This window comes from Myotis yumanensis, unplaced genomic scaffold (assembly GCF_028538775.1).
Source record: "Myotis yumanensis isolate MYYU_CA2020_CCGP unplaced genomic scaffold, mMyoYum1.0.hap1 SCAF_9, whole genome shotgun sequence".
NCBI classification, from domain to species: Eukaryota; Metazoa; Chordata; class Mammalia; order Chiroptera; family Vespertilionidae; genus Myotis; species Myotis yumanensis.
The window spans coordinates 22,768,169-22,790,834 of NW_027223760.1; the positions used below are offsets into that span (position 1 = coordinate 22,768,169).

General features: G+C 36.6%; 1 protein-coding gene across 2 annotated transcripts in view; it reads left to right on the forward strand.

Moving 5' to 3' along the window:
- Nucleotides 1–22,666, forward strand: part of AHCYL2 (adenosylhomocysteinase like 2) — a 169,493-nt gene that overhangs the window by 31,363 nt on the left and 115,464 nt on the right. The window lies entirely within an intron of this gene.

Consider the following 22,666-nt stretch of genomic DNA (forward strand, 5'->3'; position numbering starts at 1 on the left):
TCTTAATCGGCCTGTCTTGTTTAGATTGTATGTCACTATATCTGACATTCTTGTAACTACTGTGTGATTGATAAGATTCCTATAAGAAATTCTGCTTTTTAAAAAACAATACCATGCTGAGAGGGGTGACATATCCCACGTTAGTGGGTAGTCACTCTATATTTATAGGATCTTTAAAACAAGTACATTTTTAAATGAACTAAGGTGAATAAAGGCACAACTAAAAACTGATAAAAAAAAAACAAAAAACTGACTCCTAGGGAGTTCCCTGGGATAGTGTAAGATCTTGGGTAGAATAGAGTATAGGAAACAAATAGCTCCTGCCTTGATGCAATCTTTGCTGCTAGAACTAATCTTTTTTTAGATCATGAATTTTTTAGTAGCCTAAATTTTGACTTATCCTTAATTGAGGTTTTTGGTTGTTAACTATACCACCCAGGTGGTGCTTTGGATTAACAACTGGAGAAAGGAGCTGTAATGCAATTAAAGTAACCTTGGCAACCATTATCATGTAAATGAGTCTCACTGGGAAGGAAGTGAGAGTGTGGGCACTTGTTAGGGCATTCTTTTACAACGAAAGCTGACTAGCATTTTGCTATTTTACAGACCTGGTGTAGCTGCTCCTTGAACACCATCGAGTTCTGTGCTACTCCAGCCTTCTTTTAGTTTTCTCAGGAGCTAAGACCACATTTTAATTTGTGTATAAAACAAAACTAATCTCCAGATGTGCTTATCGTCTTCATACACAAAATGATCTCTTTTATCTTTACCAACATTACTTTTTTCTCACTGCCTTTTGGCACTAACATGGCTGCAGCCCTGCCCCAAATCTCTGATGCACAAAGGAAACCACTTAGGTTTCCGGAGAAACACCGGTGTGTGTGCTTAGTATACTCTGTTGACCAAGATTTGGCATAAGGTAGAACTGATAGTGCCTATGCTACTCTTTAAGCAGCATGAAAGAGACAAGTCCTTGGTTTCAATCTTAATATTTTGTTTTAATTTTTAAGCTTTAAGCAATAAACGTTTCCATATGTTTTAGAGTTTCAGTGGAGGCTTACTCTTTGTGGATTTAGCAATTGGATAACTGGCGGAGAATAATAAGAGTGAAACCAAATTGAGATTGTATACTGTGCTTGTTTATTACCTTCCTAATGAGTTAAGTGATTTTAACTAAGAGCTTGTGAGTGAAAAGCTTAAGGTTCTTATCCAGGGTTAATCATTGTCATGTTGTTAGTGCTAAACAAATAGCTTCCATCATCCTCAAATTTCTCTTTGGGAAAACAATGACTTTCTTTTTTATTTTATTTTATTTTTTTATTGATTAAGGTATTACATATGTGTCCTTATCCCCCCATAGCTCCCCACCCACCCCCGCTCGTGCCCTCACCCCCCATAGTGTCCATTGGTTATATGCATGCATATAAGTCCTTTGGTTGATCTCTCCCCCTTTCCCCACCCTCCCCTGCCTTCCCTCTGAGGTTTGACAGTCTGATCGATGCTTCTCTGTCTCTGGATCTGTTTTTGTTCATCAGTTTATGTTGTTCATTATATTCCACAAATGAGTGAGATCATGTGATATTTACCTCTCTCTGACTGACTTATTTCACTTAGCATAATGCTCTCCAGGTCCATCCATGCTGTTGCAAATGGTAGGAGTTTCTTCCTTTTTACCTCAGCATAGTATTCTATTGTGTAGATGTACCACACAGTTTTCTAATCCACTCACCTGCTGATGGGCACTTAGGCTGTTTCTAAATCTTATCTATTGTAAATTGTGCTGCTATGAACATAGGGATGCATATATCCTTTCTGATTGGTGTTTCTAGTTTCTTGCGATATATTCCTAGAAGTGTGGTCACTGGGTACAATGACTTTCTATTATAGGAAAATATTTACAAAAGGGACTAAAATATCACTATTTGTATGGCCAAGAATGTCATCTGATATAAGAAAGAAATTCTAAAATTTAGGGTAATATGCCTCAGATATCCTAAATAGCTTGCTCAGTTAAGGCTTTTAAATGTTTTTACTTTGGTTTTTAAGTTTTCTTCCTCCAAACTTATTACTCATTTGTTGAGTTGTCATTCAGATCATGACAAATGATCTGTATGACAAATGTTTTTGTTGTCTTAGTCATCAACAGGTGAGTTGATCTTGAGCATTTATTATATGTAAAACTTGGAACTGTGTGCACGGGGAATAAGTATAAAATGTATAAAATCATAATTTCTGCTCTTCAGTATAACAATTGTTCAAATACTTAGACACACAGCTCTGAATGTTACTTTTCCTACCTCAGAACTTCGCTCTGTGGAAATCATTTCTGATTCTCTTAATTGTTCATATGATTTAGTTTGCCAACCCCATTACCATCAACCTAGTTGTCCTCTTCTGGATTTATTATATGTGATCAGTGTTACTTGTAAGGGGTCATATGCCAAATTATAATTCTCAGGAGTTGCGTGATCTGTAGCAATTTTCTTCTTTGTTCAGGTCACTGTACTGTTATTTTATTACCTGAATTTATGCAAGCATTTTAGTTTTATTTCAAATTTTTATTGATTGATTGATTTTAGAGAGAGAGGAAGGGGGAGAGAGAAAGAAACATTGATTTGTTGTTCCATTTATGTATGCATTTATTGATTGCTTCTTATATGTGCCCTGACTGGAGATCAAACCCACAACCTTGGCATATTAGGACAATGCTCTAACCAACTGAGCTATCCGGCCAGGGCTAGTGAATTTATGCAAGTTTCTTAAGCTGACACTACACTAAAGGCTTATCTTTAGCTTACAGCCAACTAAACTCTCAACTATCATCAGCTACTATTAAAATGATTTCTTACTAGTAGTATACTTTTTTTAGAAAATTTTTATGGATTGATTTTTAGAGAGAGATTTGTTGTACCACTCATTTATGCATTTGTTGCTTGATTGTTGTATGTGCCCTGACTGGTGATCGAACTCATAACCTTGATGCATTGGGATAATGCTCTAGCCAGCTACCAGCCAGGGCTACATTTATTCTTGATAAATTTCATTTTGTATTTTCAGCCCATTGTTTCTATTTGTTCAGATATTTTTTTATAATACTATGTCTTCAATGGTATTATCTAATCTTCCCAGGTTTCTACCACCAACAACTATAAGCTACCATTTAAATCTTCAAGGTGTTGATAATATTTACTAAAGTAAGGCCAAATAAAGTCCTGTGACAACATGAGAGCCTTCTACCCAGATTGATATTAAGCCATTGACTAATAATCTGAGGATGGACTTGGCCAGCTAGTTTAGTTGGTTAGAGCATCCTCTGATATGCCAAGGTTGTGGGTTTGATCTCCAGTTAGGGCACATACAGGAAGCAACCAATGAATGCATAAATAAATGAAACAACAAATTGATGTTTCTCTCTCTCTCTCAAATCAATAAATAAAAATAAAAAAATAATCTAAGGATGTCAACCAATTCTCTATTACCTAACTAGCATAAGATAATTTATCTTGATTTCAACCAATTTTATCTGATCCACTCTATGTTATTTCTCTGATCTCTCTAGTAATTTTGGCAAAAGTAAAATTAGGTTAGCATGATTTTTTTGTTTCTTATTGAATCCATTTTGGCTTCTGTTGCTCTCTACACTCCTTCCCTACACTACCATAGGATGACAGAATTTTGCTGGGAATTCTTGTTGAACTCAATCTACAGTTTCCAGAATCAGGTCTCTTTTTTCATTTGAAATTGAGAACATTGAAATAGAATTTTTTTGTTTCTCATCTTCTAGCTTCTCTTATATTTTCCATGAGATATCATGGAGATCTTAGTGTCTTAAGCTATAATTTATATGGTCCTAGAAATTGAACGTACTAAAAAGCTTCTGGAGGAGGCTCTTTTGTTATCTTTTCTTTTATCTCAAGCTTCAATTTCCTCTTAACCTCTGATAATAGGTTAACTTCTTAATCTGTGTTCTCTTTCAAATTTGGAAGATTATTCTTAAAGAAAATGGGAAGCAAAATGAGTTGAATAGGCTAGATTTTCTGTATTATGTTTTTAACATGATAGGAGGACCTATCTCATCTTTTTATATCCAACTACACTAGAAAAAGACTTTTTATGTTAGACTTTTCATAAACATATTGATTCTCTATTATGTGCCAAGCACTGCATTAGATTCTTAGGCTCCAAAAATGAGTAAGACATGGTGTTTTCTCTCAAAGAAGTCACAATATAGTCGGAGAGATTCACATAAATTTTTGCAGAATAGCAAGATAAAGGCTAATAGAGGATATTAAAAAACCTGTGTACTGAGAAAAGAACAATCAATTGTGTTTAATGGGGCAGGTTTTTATGAGCCTCCACAGAGGACGTTCTATTTAAGTGGATTTTTAAAGGAAGTGTAGATATTTTGAGTGGATTGGGGTAGGATTGAAGGAATAACATTCCTTCCTGTTCTATGAAGAACAGGATGTGCAAATAAATGGGAGGTAAAAGCCAACATGGCATGTTAAGGAATTTTAAAATAATCTAGTATGGTTGAAATATAGAATATAAAAGGGAGTCCCAGGAAATGAGGCTGGAAAGAAAGTAGGAATATACAGAAAGGGCTATTATACTGTGCTAGAATTTGTACTCTAGTGGGCACATGAGTATCATTAAAGGGTTTAAGAAAAACCTCACAAAAACTTCCATTGATTTTTAGAGAGGAAAGGAGAGGGAGAGAGGGCTGCTTCCTAAACCCCACCTCCCAAGGTCGAGCACATGTCCCTGCGGGAATTGAACCTGCAACCTTTCGGTACCCAGAATGATGCCCAACCCAACTGAGCCACACTAGTAGGGCTCATTGAATGGTTTTAAGCAGGGGATGTGATCAAAACCAGACCAGTCAGAGTTTTTCCTTAGGATGTACTATTTAAGTCAGATTAGGCTAAGTTATATTGTGATAACAATCTCCCAATTTCAGGGGTTTATAGTAACAAGAGTTTGTTTTTTGCTCATGCTGCATATCTATCATGTGGCTCTGTTCCAGGACCCAGGCTAGAGATGCAGCTCCTATCTGAGACATTCCCCTGGTGGTAGAGGAAAATGAGATATGGTAGAATCATTCCATTGCTCTGAAAGCTTCTATTCAGAAGTGGGATATGTCATTTGCTTACATTTCATTGGCTAAAGCAAGTCACATTGCCAAGCCTGACATCAGTTGGGCAGGAATATATAAACTCACCAGGGAGAGGCAGTGAATATTTTGAATAATAAGGAATCTATTTACATGCATCAAATTTTATTTCTTTAGTTTTGGGATTACTCTGTAGCTATTGGTGGCCATGTTTCTAGTGACTCAAAGTAACCTGAGGGAATGAAGTTAGTAATGTACAGAGAAATGAGAGGCCAGAAAATGTCCTGGAAGCTTAGTCTCTGTACTCCCTTGTGCTACCCTGGTTCCTAAAATTTCCTTAAGTGAAGAGTGCCATGATTGGATTTGCATTTTAGGTTACTTTGGATGCAGTATGGAGAATGGAGAGAATGCATCAGATTAGAAGCAGAAAGAACAGTTAGTTCCTTATGAAGAAAGAATGGTGAGTGGAAGAACAAACTAGAGGTTTGTAAAGATGTAGATAGATTTTTTAGAGTTACTACAGAAGTAAGATCAGGTCCTAATTATTGTGGGGAGGAATGAAAGAGATGGAAGCGAGTTATGGCTGTTTGAGACATTTGGTTGCATACTGGTGCCATTCACCAACACAGGAGGTAAAATAGGTGGTGGGAGAAGACATCTTAATTTTAGACATGTTCAATTTGAGGTGTCTGTGGAACATCTAAATGGAGATGAGTAGTAGACAAATTGGAAATAGTGGTATGGAGCTCAGAGGATGTTAAGTTATCAAAATGGTAATTCATGGAATGTAAGGGTAAGAAGTCATGGATAAGAAGGAAAAGGAATAAAAGGAATGGGTAGGAGATGAAAGTAAAGGATCAGTGAGCTAAAGTCACTGTGAGATCATACTAGCAGTAATTAAACAAGAAAGCTAGAAAAAGAAGTCCAAGAGCAGGATATGCAGATTAGTTATTTTAGAGATGGAACAATTTCTAGTGATAATAAGATCTGGGTTGTGGCCTTGGTAGTGGTTAGCTGAGGTAGAATGGAGAACACCATTGGAAATGAGATGAAGGGACTTGAAGCCAAGGTCTTCATGGGCCACCCATATGCATTGTTGAAATCACCCAGTGTTACAGAAATTCTAGTTATAAACACATTATCCAGTTTGTACTTCCTTATTAACATAAGGCATGACCTCAAAGGGGCTGCTTTTTATAAGAGAGTGAAGAAAGTGTTCTGGCAAAGAGTATGGTAAGTACAGAGGTTCTGAGAGGGGAGTATACTAGTTGATTTTAAGGTGTACCAAGGAGGCCAGTGTGGCTGGAGTAGACTACGAAAGAGAGGGAGTTGTAGGCCAGCAGGTAACAGGAAGACAGATCACATATGGTTTTAATAGTTCATATTAAGGATTTTAGGCCTTGGCTTTTGCTCTAAATGAGATAGGAAACCATTGGAAGGTTTGGAGCAGAGTGACATGAACTGACCTACATTTTATTATATTTTTGATTTTTTAGAGACAGGAATGGAGAGAGAGAGAGAGAGAGAGAGAAAAGAGAAAAGAGAGGAGAGAAAGAAACATCGATTGGTTGCCTCCCAAATGTGCCCTCATTGAGGATTGAACCTACAACCTGGGTATATACCCTAACCAGAATCTAACCCCACCTTTTTGGCATAAGGGTCGATGCCCCAACCAACTGAGCTACACTGGCTAGGGCTGACTTAAATTTTAACAAGATCATTCTGGCCTAAAGGTTGAGAGTAAAGTGAAGAAAGTTAGGGGTGGTAGCCAGGAGACTGGTTAAAAGGTTATTGCAATAACTGAATGAAAGATGACGATAGTTTGGACCAGATGATAGCAGTGAAGATAGAGTGTTTAGAGTCTGCATATATTTTGAAAGTACAGCAAACAGGATATGCTAATAAATTTAATTGATGTTTCAAAGAAAGAGAGAAGTTAAGGATGATTTCAAAGCCTTTAGCCAGAGCAATAGGGAAAGTTGTCCAAAATGAGGATAATTATATTGGTACAGCAACCTACTGTAGGTATAATCAATATCTTTCTGTTTCAATGTATTCTTTGTTTCTGTATCCTTTTCTTCTCATTGCACATTTAACTGGCTTCAGAGCATTTATTCATATTTTGCTCAATAAGCAAATATCTACTAAACAATTACAGATTATTCCAGCTTTTATCAGTTAGGTTTCTTTGGTTGCAAATTGATTTAAGAAAAAAAGGAAATGGGTGGCGTGAGGTGGGGGTGGGGGTTAGTATAAGGATAATAGAGGTAATTCACAGAATCAAAGGAAATGCCAAAGAATCAACCTTGGAACAGCCTGAAGTAAAGGGTCATCTCACAGAACTCTAGGTAACATAATGGACATAATTTTATCAGGTTAACCCAATCTTGATAAATCACTCATGTAGTTGAGTGTCTAATTTAATAATGATACTGAGCTAGATGCTGGAGTAGGAATGGTGGGGAAGGAGGTGCATCCAAAGCTGAATAAAGTATAGTAGATTCTTCAGAGGGTTATAATAGAGTAGAATTAATAAATAATATAATAGGTTGGCCTCAAAGTAAATATCTCCAGGGTGCAACTGTAAATTCCTTTGTTAAGACTTCAGAAAGATTTATGGCAGTGTTTCATAGAACCCTTCAGATACATAAGAAGATTCCAAAGATCTTAAGGGAACACTTCTTAGACCCTTATTATTACTCAATAGGGCTTCTAAGGATCTTAAGGATGTTTTCTTAGAGTAGCCTCACACAGATCTTAAGATAGAGAAGTTGGGCGTGGCTCTCTCTACTGGAATAAACCCTCTATTAGACTCAGGAAATCTAGAAGATTTTTAATAAATTGTACTAACAGAGGAAGCTTTAGCTTGGATTACAAGGAACAGAAACAGTAAAAAAATGGAAATAGGCCTTTGGGCTTTTTATCATCTACAGACAGGAAGCAGACTGAGAAGACTACTCCATTGCAGATGTTAACCATCTCTTAAAAGGAGTGATAACTTAGAGGGTAGAGCCAAGAGTTTTGGGAAATCACTCGCAGAGTAGGACTCAGTTATAATCAAGGAACTGTTGACATGTGTCTGATTAAATTTCAGAATTTCTATGGACCAATAACCGCTTTGTGTCTCCTGTTCCTGCCTCCTTTTCCTCATATTTTGAATGAGTGTCTATTGTAGTTATCCTGAGTCATTCTCACTATTATACATTTGTATGTTGGGTGTGTGGGAGCAGATAATTTGTCTCTTTATTCAGATCAAAAGGAACTGTACTCCAGTAGCAGTACCTGATGAACTGCATCTAACGAACCTCAATCACACTTGGACCTGAATTAGATATCAAGATTCTGGACATCAAGCTGATGCCATAATGAGATGAGACTTTTGAAGGTCTTAGGAGAGGGTGAGTGTATTTTGCATGTGGGAGGAACTTGTTGGGACCAGAGGGGTGGTATGTGGTAACTTGTCTCCAAAGTGGCCATTCAGAGGTGGAATCTTCTTTTCTCCTCCCCTTGAATCTGGGCTGGCTTTAGTGACCTGCTTGACCAATTGAGTGACTTTCTGGGACTTCTGAGGCTTGGTCATAAGAAGCCTTGCAGCTTCTGCCTGTGCCTCTTGGAATACTCACTCTCAGAACCCAGCTACCATGCTATGAGAAGTCCAAGCCAGTTGGAGAGGACCCATGTAGGCACTGGTTGATAGCCCCAATGAGCTACCAGCAAACAGCCAGCATCAACTGTCAGTTATGTGAGTGAAGGAACCATGTTGGACAGTCCAGCTCTAGCAAACACCACCTGGAGAAGAACTGAGGTCTCAGACACGTAGCTCCTGTTGAGACATCCTAGGCATCTTCATCTATTCAAGTCATCATCACATTTGTGGTCCCAGGCATTGTGGATCAGAGACACAATGTTTCTGCTCTGCCCTGCTAAAATTTCTGGCCCAAAGAATCATGACAATAATAAAATGATCATTGTTTGCCACTAACTTTTGGGGTAATTTTTTTTAATCTTCACTGGAGGAGTGAGAATATTTTTTCCTTTTTTTTTTTTTCAGAGAGAGTGGAAGGGGGAGAGGAGGGGGAGAGAGAAACATCGGTTGGTTGCCTCCCATATTTGCCCCCACTGGAAATGGGTACCGAATCTGCAACCCAGGTATGTGCCCTTGACCAGGAATTGAACTGGTGACCCTCTGCTGCGCAGGCCAATGCTCTAACTGCTGAGTCATGCTGGCCAGGGTAATGGGGGGCGGGGTGGTGGTGGTGGTGGTAATTTAATCAATAAAGATGCTATAATAATTCCAAATCAGTATGCATTCAATAGTATGGCCTCAAAATACATCAGTGGCAAATGTAGATTTACAGTTGTTTATATGGAAAAAGACATGCAGGTTATGATGATTACAATAGCTTTATAATCTCAAAAGAATGTCACAGTGGCACAGTAAACTTACTTTTGCCCACCCCTGTATATAAATATAGAATACAGAGAGAAAGTACATAGATACAGTTATAGGGGAAAATTGATAAATCTGCAAAAGCAGGAAATTTTAGCATATATTTCTCAGTAAGTGATGGTCAAACAGATAAAAAATTTGAGAAGATTTGAACAAAATGACCAACAAATTTGATTTGGTTGGCCTGTGCAGAACCCTGCACCTAGTGGATGAAAATATACTTCCTTTTTAAGCAGTTTAAAAAAAACTGAACACATACTGAATTTATAAATATAAAACAAGTCTTAACAAAACCAATGAATGGGTATTATGCAGACTATGTTCTCTTCTTTTTTTTAAAATTACTATTTTTAATCCTCACCTGAAGATATTTTTCCACTGATTAGTAGAGAGAGTGGAAGAGAGAGGGAAAGACAGAAACATCAATGTGAGAGAAACACATCAATTGGTTGCCTCCTGCACGCACCCTGACCAGGGCCCAGCCCGGGGAGGATCCTTTAACCCAGGTATATGCCCTTGACTGGACTTGAACCCAGGATCCATCGGTCTGCTCTATCCACTGAGCAAAACTAGCTAGGGCCATTCTCTTCTTTTTAAAAAAAACATGTTTTTATTGATTTTTAGAGAGAGGAAGGGAGAAAGGAGCAAGATAGAGAAACACTGATGAGAGAGAAACATCAATATCAATTGGCTGCCTCCTGCACACCGCCTGCCGGGGATTGAGCCCGCAACTCAGGCATGCATCCTGATTGGAATCGAACTGGCCACCTCTTAGTTCATGGGTCAATGCTCAACCACTGAGCCATACCGGCCAGGCTGTTCTCTTCTTTAATTCAGTTAAGATTGACATTAAACCAAAAGAAGATAAAAATAACTTTATATATTTAGAAATTTAAAAGCACACTTCTAAGTAACTCATAGGTTAAAGAAGAAATAATAATAAAAATTAGAAATAAAGCTAACCTACCAAAACTGACTCAAAAAGGAATGACAACTTGACTAGACCTATAATTATTATATTGAATTAGTAAGTGAAAATCTACCCAATATAAAAGAGCACAGATGGGATTTTTTAAAAGTTTTATAATGGTATAATTGACAAACAATAAATTGCACATATTTAAAATGTACAATTTGAAAAGTTTTGACATAGGTATATAACTGTGAAACTGTCATCACAGTTAAGATAACATGTCCATCACCTCTGAAGTCTTCTGCCCCTTTCCACCACCTAACCTCATCCCTTGGCAATCACCAATCTGTTTTATGTTATAATAGATGGGTTTACATTTTCTAGAATTTTATATAAATGGAATTATGCAGTATATATTCTTTTTTGGGGGGGAAGTGTTAGGCTTCTTTCACTTGGCATCATTATTTTGAGATTCATGTTGAGGGGTCAACGTTTTATTCCTTCTGTTGTTTAGTAGTAGTCCATTGTGTGGGTAGACCACACTTTGTCTTTCACCGGTTCACAGACATTTGGGATATTACTGTTTGGGGCTATTATAAATAATGCTGCTATGAACATTTTTGTACAAGTGTGTATAGACATATGCTTTTATTCCTTTTTGTTAAATATCTAGGTGTTCCTCACTAGATGGAACTCTTTTGTTACACTACAACGTAATTTGAAAGGAGATTATTATTCTTTTGTGATTTGACCTTTTTTTTCTTAAGGTAATAATAACAAAGATTCTAAAACAAGAACCTCTGAACCAGTTAAAAAACCCATTCCAACATATTGATACATTGGGACACTTGTCACATTACATTATACTGTAGACCATGGGTTGGCAAACTTTTTTCTGTAAAGGGTCAGAAAGCAAATATTTTAGGCTTTGCAGACTATATAGTCTGTGAAGCAACTACTCAACTCTGTCATTATTGTACAAAAGCAGCCAAAAATAGTAGATAAATGAATGAGTATGGCTGTATTTTAATAAGCCTTTATTTATGGACATTGAACTTCATATTAATTTTCATGTGTCTTGAAATATTCTTTTTTTAAAAATCATTTAAAATTGTAGATATAATTCTTAGCTAATAGGCCATGAAAAGCAGTCTGGGCTGGATTTGGTCTTTATATTATATAAAATATTTTAAAATTACAGGTTCCAAGTTTAGAGACTTTGGAGACTTTTGTTTTTGGATCTCTCGTTTTAAAACTTACCAGACAGATTCTCTACTTTGTGGATAAATATACTCATATGAGAAAAAATAATTCAAAATACAAGTTTCTATTTGAAAAAAAAAATAGACAGAAAGAAGCTGTAAAATAAATGTTTCACCTTAAACGTATAATTAGGAAACACAAATATTTTATTCAATGCAATATAAAACCACATAGATTTGATACATAATTTCTTTGAGTTTTTTAAATCCTCACCTGAGGATATGCTTATTTATTTTAAAGAGAGGGGAAGAGGATGGGAGAAAGGGGGAGTGGGGGAGGGAGAAAGAGAAAGAAAAAAGAGAGAGAGTCACTTGGTTGCCTTTCTGTATGCACACCGCCCAGGGATTGAAACCACAATCTAGGTATGTGCCCTGACTGGGAATCGAACCTGCAACCTTTCAGTGTACAGGATGACGCCAGGGTATAATTTCTTAGTTTTTACTTTAGGAAAAAAGTCAGTGAGGAAAAGGTTTATAAATCTCTCCATCTCTTGTACAAAGTTGCAACTGAAACCCGAAAGCCCTTGCCTGTACAACCACCTAGGAATTGGAATTTACCTAAATGAGTTCTGAGTGTTCTTTATTTAAAAACCTTTTTAAATGTTTTTGATTTTGAGAGAGAGAGGATGGGAGAGAGAGAGAGGAAAACAATAAACACATAGGTCCAAGATGATCCCGTACGCACCCCAATGATTGAACCCACAACCTGAGTATGTGCATGACTGGGAACCAAACCGATGACCTTTTGGTGCACGAGATGATGCTCAACCAACTGAGCCACACTGGCCAAGGTCTGGGTGCTCTTTTAAAAATTCACAATTAATTATAGAACATATGGGTCTACAATTTGGGACACTTCCTAATAGGAAACCCCTGCCTCCATAATATAAGGAAACAAGAATACTCTTTCCACAATCATCAAGTATTATAAAAAACCTTCACAGTCTGTTTCACCTTTATCAAAGGTAAAATGATTACTAATACATTTAATGGACTATTTTGATCATCAGGTTTTTTAAAAACATATTTTATTGATTTTTTACAGGGAGGAAGGGAGAGGGACAGAGAGTTAGAAACATCGATGAGAGAGAAACATCAATCAGCTGCCTCCTGCTCACCCCCTACTAGGAATGTGCCTGCAACCAAGGTACATGCCCTTGACCAGAATCGAACTTGGGACCCTTCAGTCAGCAGGTGGACGCTCTATCCACTGAGCCAAACCAGTCAGGGCATTGATCATCAGTTTTAAAATACAAAATAAATTTCACATGAATTTTCAGATGTTTGAGTTTTTCAAAACAAGATACCAAACAAAACATATTGAACTGGCAGAGTCCATGGGCTAAAGAAAAGGGAATCTATATATATAAAAGCCTAAGTGACTGTTACGACTGAATGACCGGTCAACTGGTCACTATGACGTGCACTAACTTCCAGGGGGCAGACGCTCAATGCAGGAGCTGCCTCCTGGTGGTCAGTGTGCTCCCACAGCCAACCTCCTGCGGCCGGCCAAGAGGGCCAGAAAATTATTTTAAAAAAATAATGATCAGATTTTCCAAATTTGATAAAAACAATAAACATATAGGTCCAAGATGCTCAATGAACCCCAACAACAAGAACACAAGAACAATTACATCAATAACATAATAATCAAATTGTTCAAATCATTAATTATAAGACAATCTTAAAAGCAGCCAGAAAATAATAAAAGACACATTATGTATCCAGGAGCAAAGACAAAGGTGACAACAGATTTCTTATCAGAAACAATATAAATAAGGTAACAGTTTTAAAGTCATAGAAAAAATAAAACTGTCAACCTAGAATTCTATACTCAGCAAAAAGTATCTTTCAAAAACAAAGGTGAAATAAAGACATTTTCAGATACACAATAGAACTCATTACCAGCAGGCCCACACTAGCAGAAATGTTAAAATAAATCCTTTGGCCAGAAGGGAAACACCAGATGAAAATCTAAGTCTGTGCCCTCCCCTTAGTTTTGTGAATTTCTTCCACCTTGAGTAGTTATCCAAAAAAGCCTATGACTTCATACATTCGATTTTCTAAAGAACAGCTACCCATATTTAAAGCTCAGAACCCAGATGTGAGAAATTCAGAACTAATTTTTAAAAGTCATGGATCTATGGAGGGAACTTCCTGATTCAGAGAGAAAAATATATGAAGATGCTTACAGGGCAGACTGGCAGGCAAACAAAGAGAGAAATAGAATTCAAGAACAACTTACTCCAAGTCTGAGGGTATACCTGAAAAAAAAAAAAAATTACGCAAAAATGTTTAAAAAGAAAGTGATGCCCTAGCCGGTTTTCCTCAGTGGACAGAGCATCGGCCTTTCGACTGAAGGGCCCTGGGTATGATTCTAGTCAGGGCATATGCCCAGGTTGTGGGCTCGATCCGCAGTGTGGGGCATGCAGGAGGCAGCCAACCAATGATTCTCTCTCATCATTGATGTTTCTCTCTCTCCCCCTTTCCCTTCTTCTGAAATCAATAAAAATATATTTTTTTAAAAAAAGAAAAGAAAACAATAATAAAGAGTTAACACTCTTGAAAAACTGAAGAGGCTTATAACATTTTTATATTTGAAGGATTCCAAGAAGCTACGGATGGTACAGCACAGTTAAAGCTGAAGACTGTAAATGAAAACTGGAAAAATATCCCTAGTTCTCAGAAATAAAGTATATATTCAACTTGTCAAAGATGATAAAATTTGTTATTATAATGAAATCAAACCTTGGGAAGAACAAATGGTTGAAGTTGGATGCAATGATCTTCCTTGCAAAGTGAAGCCCCAAGTAAAAAGCACTGAGGAGTGTTAAATAGAAGATTGAGTTATGTTCATAATGTTTAGACACAAGAAACCAATTAGATCTCAATATCTGAAACTGTTATAAAGTTAGTAGGATAAAGTTGGTAAACATTTTATACTTAACTAGAGGCCCAGTGCACAAATTAGTGCATGGGTGGTGTCCCTTGGCCTGGTCTTTTCCCCCCTTTTTTCTTTGGTTCATTTTGGATAGTTTCTTTTGTTGTGTCTTCAAGTTTGCTCAGCTCTTATTTTGCTTTGTCTAATCTGTTGTTCATTCTATTCAGTGTATTTTTCATCTCTGACATTGGATACTTTTTATTTCTAAAACTTTGATTTAGGCCTTTGTTTATATCTCCCTTGTTTCTACTTAGTTTTTTGAATATAGAATACAGATGTAACTATTTAATGCCCTTGTCTGCTAATTCTAACATATGTGTCAATTCTGTGTTTCAGCTGATTAATTTTATTACTCTTTATGTGTCACCTTTTTTCTGCTTCTTTATTTGTTTTGTAAATTCCAGACATTGTGAATTTTACCTTGTTGTGTAGTAGATCTTTTTCTCCTCCCCCTCCTCCTCTTCCTCCTTCTGCTGCTGCTCCTTCTCCTCCTCCTCCTCCTCCTCCATTATAGTTAAGTTAGCTATAAAATAATTTGACCCTTTCTGGTCTTGCTTTTAAGATTTGTTATGTGGGGCCAGAGAGGTTTTCCATTTATGGCAATTATTCCCCAGGACCTTTGTGAATCCACTACCCTGTACTCTGTAAATTATGGGGCTTTCCATTCTGGTTGATAAGAATGGGCTTTATTCCTGTTCTGTTTGAGTGCCATTTAGTGTTCTTTCTAATCCTTTGAATGGTTCCTTACATGCAGTCACTGATCAGTACTTTGATGAATACTTGAGGGTTGCCTGTCACACATCTCGAGTCTTCTATCTATATAACCCTTTCTTCTCCAGCACTCTGTCCTGTAAACTCTGTCTTGGTCTCCCTTGACTCTCAACTCCATCTCCTCAACTAAGGAGGGCTCCTTAGTTGGGCTCTACTTGTTTTCCTCCTCCCTGAACTGTGCCCTGGAAATGGTCTCCAGGCAGTAGGCTGAGGCATTCATAGCACTTACCTCATTTCCTGTCTCTCAGGGATCTCTGTCCTTTATTGATTGCCTGTTGAGCAGGGCCCTCAAAACCATTGTTTCATATATTTTGTCTGTTTTTTTCACTTGTTTGTTACAGATAGGAAGGTAAGTCCTATACCTGCTACTCCATATTGGCTGGAAGTGAAAGCCCCTATTTTCCATATTTTTTTTATGTGCTTAGAATGTTTCATGATAAATACATAAACCAAACAGGTATATTTTTCAAAGGTAGTTTTTAGAATTTTCTAGACTTAAAATAAACTTCACCTTCTTAAACATTTTGAGAGACTGAAGTTTTATATTTTGGTTGTTTTTTTAGGTAATTCCTTTTGCTTTGTTCCAGCAGAGTTCAGTGGTTATCTTTAAAACAAAGAGGTTTATTATGTTCTGTGATTGTATGAATAGAACAGTACTTCTTGTACTACATGCCCTGAGACCTGAGCTCTATATCACTATCTTGTTTCATAATAGCTTCCAAATAGCATCAGGTGGTCATTTTTTACTTTATAACCAGTCTCCTAATCCGGTTTGATTTGATCTTGTGACATCAGGAAAGAAACCTCCCAGGAATAGAATAAAGAAACATTTAATATCCTGAGGCTTTAAAAAACAAAACGAAGATCCAAATATTAAAACCATTTTAATATATTTAAATGCTTTTACAATGGAGCCATTAAAAAAAAAAGAAGCCTAGTTAATGAATTATTTAACTTAAGTCGTATTTTATTATAAATAATTTATTTGTAAGACTTCCTGGGGCGGGAAAACTGTGTTGTAGCTGAATAAGGGAAGTGATAAGGACATGGATTCTGTTGATGGAAGTAATAAAGGGAAAAAAAGATACAAAATAGGTATTGATTTTTTAGTAGAGAGTGATTCTGAAGTTAAGATGAAAGAGTTTGTTAGTGTTCTCAGACAGGAAGCAGGGTCATCTGACATTAATGAAGAATAGAAAAATTCAACCTCTAGGTGGGTTAAACAGGCTTGGAATAGGTGTCTGGGAAGCCATCCTCAGGCAATGTGATTCTCACCTTTCTGAGGAGAAGGATCCTCTTGGAGGATTCTAGCTTGTCATTCTTGCTTCTCTTTTCTATGTTCAATATGCAATTGTTGATTAATTGAAAAGGAGCAGGAATGAAAATTATTTTAAAGATTTTTTTTTCCTCAAGCAGAAAAGTACATAATAAATGTGAAATTCAGTTAAAATGCTTTGGAGTATAAAAGATTAGAAGACATGATACAGAAGGATCCAGTGCTGCTCAGGAGTTAGGACAGGACAACCAACTGTATGTGTTTGCATTTATATGTATGTTTGTAAGTATGTGTTTACTCCTAGCATCAGCTATTTAGGGCTATATTCTTTTCTTTTCTCTCCCATCTGTGCCTCCCTGATGTATATATGTATGTGTATGTGTTTATAGCTAGCGTCAGCTATGTTTAGGGCTGCATTCTTTTATTTCTATCCCATCTGTGGCCTCCTTGAGTCATTCCTTTAAGAGCTCACCCAAGTTTGTTTAACTGAATTAAAGTTTGTGTTAGAAGAATCAGGCACAGATCAGTGCATAGAGATTCCTATGGAGGAAATGAACAGCTCTGTGTCCTGAGATAACCAGCTTTCCTACCCTGACCAGGAAGGATTGCTGCCAAAGTCTTCCCATGGTGTCAGGGAACTGGGATTGAGGACTCTAACTTCCAGTATTGGCAAGTCTTAATAAAAAGATAAAAAGCTCACAAAAGAAAGAACTCAGGTCCTTGAACTTACTTCCAACCTCTCTCCAAAGGGGAAATGCTCTGGACAGGTATGAGCTAGAAGGGGAAAAAAGGGGGACATCTGTAATACTTTCAACAATAAATATATTTTTAAAAACCACAAAGGGAAATGCTCCTCCTGATCTTGTAGAATACGTGTGATTAAAATTATTTTTATAGCCAGGTTGGTGTGTTCATTGGTTGAACATTGTCCTATGAACCAGGAAGTCACGGTTCAACTCCCTGTCAGGGCACATACCCGGGTTACACATTCAATCCATAGCAGGGGGTGTGCAGGAGGCAGCTGATCAGTGATTCTCTCTCATCATTAATGCTTCTATCTCCAACTCCCTCTCTGAAATCAATAAAAATATATTTTAGAAAGTTATTTTTATATTTGTGAACAGTAATTCTCTCTTTAAAGCAGGACACCCCCTCCCCCAACTAAATTCTAGGTATATGAAACCAACTAGTTTCAGAGCACAATAAAAATGAGAGAACTGAGGTTATACAACATAAAATGTAACGGTAATGTGTGGTGATATCATCACAGACATAATCAGACAGAGTTGTGGGTATTCTAGAACAGTAGTTCTGAAACTTTGGTTTCAGGATCCTGTACACTTAAAATTTGAGGATCTCAAAGACCTTTGGTGCATGTGAGTTTATATCTATCAATATTTACTGTATTAGGAATTAAAACAGAATATAAATTTGTTTAAGATAAAATAATGAACACGTGTTGCTTTTATTTAAACAGAAATTAACAAATATATTTTATTTGAAAATATAAGTAATGTTTTCATGAAAAGTAACTTTTTTCCAAAACAAGAAAACATTTAGTGGGAAGAAAGATATTGTTTTATAATTTTGCAGATCTTTTGATATCTGGCCTTATTAGAAACAGCTTGGATTTCATATCTACTTTTGCATTCCATTTGGTACATTGCCATACATCATGTATCCCTAGAAAACTCCACTTACACTTATGAGATGAGAGTAAAAAAAAAATGCAAATATCATCTGAGTATTATCATGAACATACTTTGATCTCAAGCACTCCCTGAAAGTATCTCTTTACCTCCAGAGGATTCTGGACCACTATTCTCAAACTATTTGTGTGTGTGTTGCGGGGGGTGGGGGAGGGAGGGAAGAAACACAAGAGTTATCACCATTGGGTAAAGCAAAATTTTCCATGTGTCTAATCAGTACTGGTTGTTTAGGATAGTAGTTAAGCAGTATCACACTCAGACTCCAGAATTAAAGTGGGCGGTATAGCTGACACCTCCAAGCACTGAACTGGGAGTCAATCCCAGTCCATGTGTTTTTTAGAAGTAGTTGTTACTCAGTGTTTTTGTAGTGTTTTGTTAACCAGTGGGAGGAGAAAATTAAGCCAGATCCCTGGGGAAGAATCAAAGAATATTAGAAATAAAAATGACCTTTAAAGATAATCTAGTCATAGAATTTTAATTTTAGATTTTCAGACTTGAAAAGTACCTGTGAGGTCATCTAATCCTTAAGCTTTATAATAATTTTAACTAGTACTTGTGATGTATAGGCTACATGCTTTACATTCTTTTTTCAAAGTAATCAAAAGATTATTTTGATCTTTACTATTTCTTTTAATGTTTTTTTATAATAGAAAATGTCACGCATGTACCCCATCACCCATTTTCAACAATTAAGGAAATAGCCCGGCCAGCGTGGCTCAGTGGTTGAGTGTTGACCTATCTTCAGTGTTACTGTAAAACAAGAATTCATGGAATTTACAAGTGTTAAAATTTTTAGTGGAAACAGTGCTTGTAACATAATTTGTTTGTCGTCATTTTCTTTGGTTAGGTCATTATAACTTGTTTTTTGTGTTTACTAGAATGTTCATAGCATTCTCATGAGCCTTGAAAAGGAATTTGTCCTATTTTCTTCATCACTCCTTGCTTCCTTCATTATTATGAATTTATGCATGATAAAGAGAAAATAACTCATAACCAGTATAATAATCAGTAATTGTCATAGCTGAGGCTGTAGCATATATAGCAGAGTCTGCTGATTGTGTAAAATTCCTTGCTGACTCGCTATATATCCCTCCCACACAGTAAAATTGAATAATACAGTAGTCACCCCTTATCCGCAGTTTTGATTTCCATGGTTTCAGTTACTCATGGACAATATTAAATGGAAATATTAAAGAAAACAGTTTATAAGTTTTAAATTGTGTGCTGTGCTGAGTAGCATGATGAAATCTCGAGCTGTCCCACTACATCCCATCTGGGACATAAATCATCCCTTTCTTCAGTGTATCCACACTATAGATGCTATCTGCTACCCTTCCATTAGTCACTTAGTAGACATCTTGCTTATCAGATTGACTGTCACAGTATCACACTGCTTGTGTTCTAGTGACCCTTATTTTAAACTTAATAGTGTCCTGAAAGCTCAAGAGTTACTGGCAATTTAGCTATGCCAAAGAGAAACTGTGAAGTGTATGTATGTATAGGCAAAAACATAGTATAAATAGGGTCAGTACTATCTACTGTATCAGGAGTCTACTGGGAGTCTTGGAATGTATCCCCCACAGGTAAAGGGGGACCACTGTTGTGAAGGAAAGTGACATTAATAGGGAATACTTTTAATCTAATTTAATATATTCATAAGAAGGTATTTATGTATTATTAGGAATAAGTTATTTGGGACACAGTTTTACAAGTTGTAGATTGAGAAACATTACTTTTAAAACATATTGCTTAACCACTTCAAACTGATGTAGCAAAGACATCTAGTAGTTTTTGTTTTATCTTTGAAACTTCAGTTAGGGGAAGCTCAGATTTAATAGTTGAGGAAAAGAAATTTTTAAAAAAGGAAACCAAGAAAAAATTCCACCAAAAAAAGACTAGATTTAATAAATGAATTTGGCAATGTAGCAGAATACAAAATTAATATGCAAAAATTGATGGCTTTTTAATACACCAATAATGAATTATCAGAAAGAGAAACTAAACAAACAAGCCCATTTACCATTGCAACAAAAAATTAAGATACTTAGGAATAAATTTAACCAAGGAGGCAAAAGACCTGTACTCAGGAAACTACAGGACGTTGAAAAAAGAGATAGAAGAAGATATAAACAAGATATAAACGTATTCATGGATTGGTAGAATCAATATCATTAAAATGTCCATACTACCCAAGGCAATCTATAGATTCACTGCAATCCCTATTAAAATACCAATGGCACATTTCATAGAGCTAGAACAAATACTCCAAAAATTTATATGGAATCAAAAAAGATCCCGAATAGCTGCAGCAATTTTGAGAAAGAAAAACAAAGTTGGAGGAATGACAATACCAGATTTCAGGTTATACTACAAAGCCACCACAATCAAAACAGCCTGGTACTGGCACAAGAACAGGCATATAGATCAATGGAACAGAACAGAGAACCCAGAAATCAACCCAAGCCATTACATTCAATTAATATTTGACAAAGGAAGCAAGAGCGTACTATGGAGTCAAGAGAGTCTCTTGAATAAATGGTGTTAGAAAAATTGGACAGATACATGCAAAAAAAATGAAACTAGACCACCAACTTACACCATACACAAGAATAAACTCAAAATGGGTAAAAGACTTAAATGTAAGTCGTGAAACCATTAAAATCCTAGAAGAAACCATAGGCAGCAAAATCTCAGACATCTCTCATAGCAGTATGTTTAAGGATACATCTCCTAAGGCAAAGGAAAGTAGAAAGAAAATAAACAAATGGGACTACATCAACATAAAAGAAACCATCAACAAAGTGAAAAGAGATCCCACTGTATGGGAGAACATATTTGGCAATAATACATCTGATGAAGGATTAATATCCAAAATATGTAAGGAACTCATACAACTTAACAGAAGGAAGATAAACAATCCAATTTAAAAATGGGCAAAGGACCTAAATAGACACTTCTCCAAAGGGGACATACAGATGGCCAAGAGACATGAAAAAATGCTCATTGATCATCAAAGAGATGCAAATTAAAATGACAGTGAGGTATCACCTCACACCTGTCAGAATAGCTACCATCAACTAATCAACAAATGACAAGTGCTGGCGGAGATGTGGAAAAAAGGGAACCCTAGTACACTGCTGGTGAGAATGTAGACTGGTGCAACCATTTTGGAAAAAGTATGGAGTTTCTTAAAAAATTAAATATGGACCTGCCATTTGACCTAGTGATCCCACTTCTAGAAATATATCCTAAGAAACCCAAAACACCAGTCAGAATGAATGTATGCACCCCTATGTTCATAGCAGCACAATTTACAATAGCTAAGATACGGAAACAGCCCAAGTATCCATCAGTAGATGAGTGGATAAAGAAGTTGTGGTACATTTATACCATGGAATACTATGCAGCAGTAAAAAAGAACAATCTCTTACCCTTTGAGACAGCATGGAGGGATCTGGAGAATATCATGCTAAGTGAAATAAGTCAATCAGAGAAAGACAAATATCACATAATCACACTCATATGTGGAATCTAAGTAACAAAATTAATTGATGAATGGAATGGATCCAGAGAGATAGAAGCATGGAACAGATTTCGGAATCTCAGAGAGAAGGTGGGGGAGGGTGGGTGGGTGAGAGGTAATCAACCAAAGACCTTGTATGCATATATGCATAACCCATGGACACAGACAATAGGGTGCTGAAGGCCTGGGGTGGGGGCGGGCTGGAGGGGATCAATGGGGGAAAAAGGAGACATATGTAATACTTTCAACAATAAAGAGGTATATAAAAAAATGGAAACCAAGAAATAAAGAAATAACTGCTAAGTTTAGTATAATAAGTAATATATGCTTATTTCCCAAGACTGAGAGGTAAAAAATACTCTTCAGCACATATAATTTATATACAAATATATGTATGCCCCTTCAATCAATATCAGTGTCTAGATACAGCCTTGAAAAGGTTATAGTAGAAGCCACAGATTGATTATAACCACAGAATTAAAATCTAATTGAGGGCCCAGCCAGTGTGCTCAGTGGTTGAGCATGACCTATGAACCCAGAGGTCACTTTTTGATTCCTGGTAAGGGCACATGTGGTGTAGGAGGCAGTCAATCAGTGATTCTCTCTCACTATTAATGTTTCTATTTCTCCCTGTACCTTTCTCTCTTAGTCAGTAAAAAAATATATTTTTTTAAAAACCTATATGAGGGAACCCAACACACAAAAAAT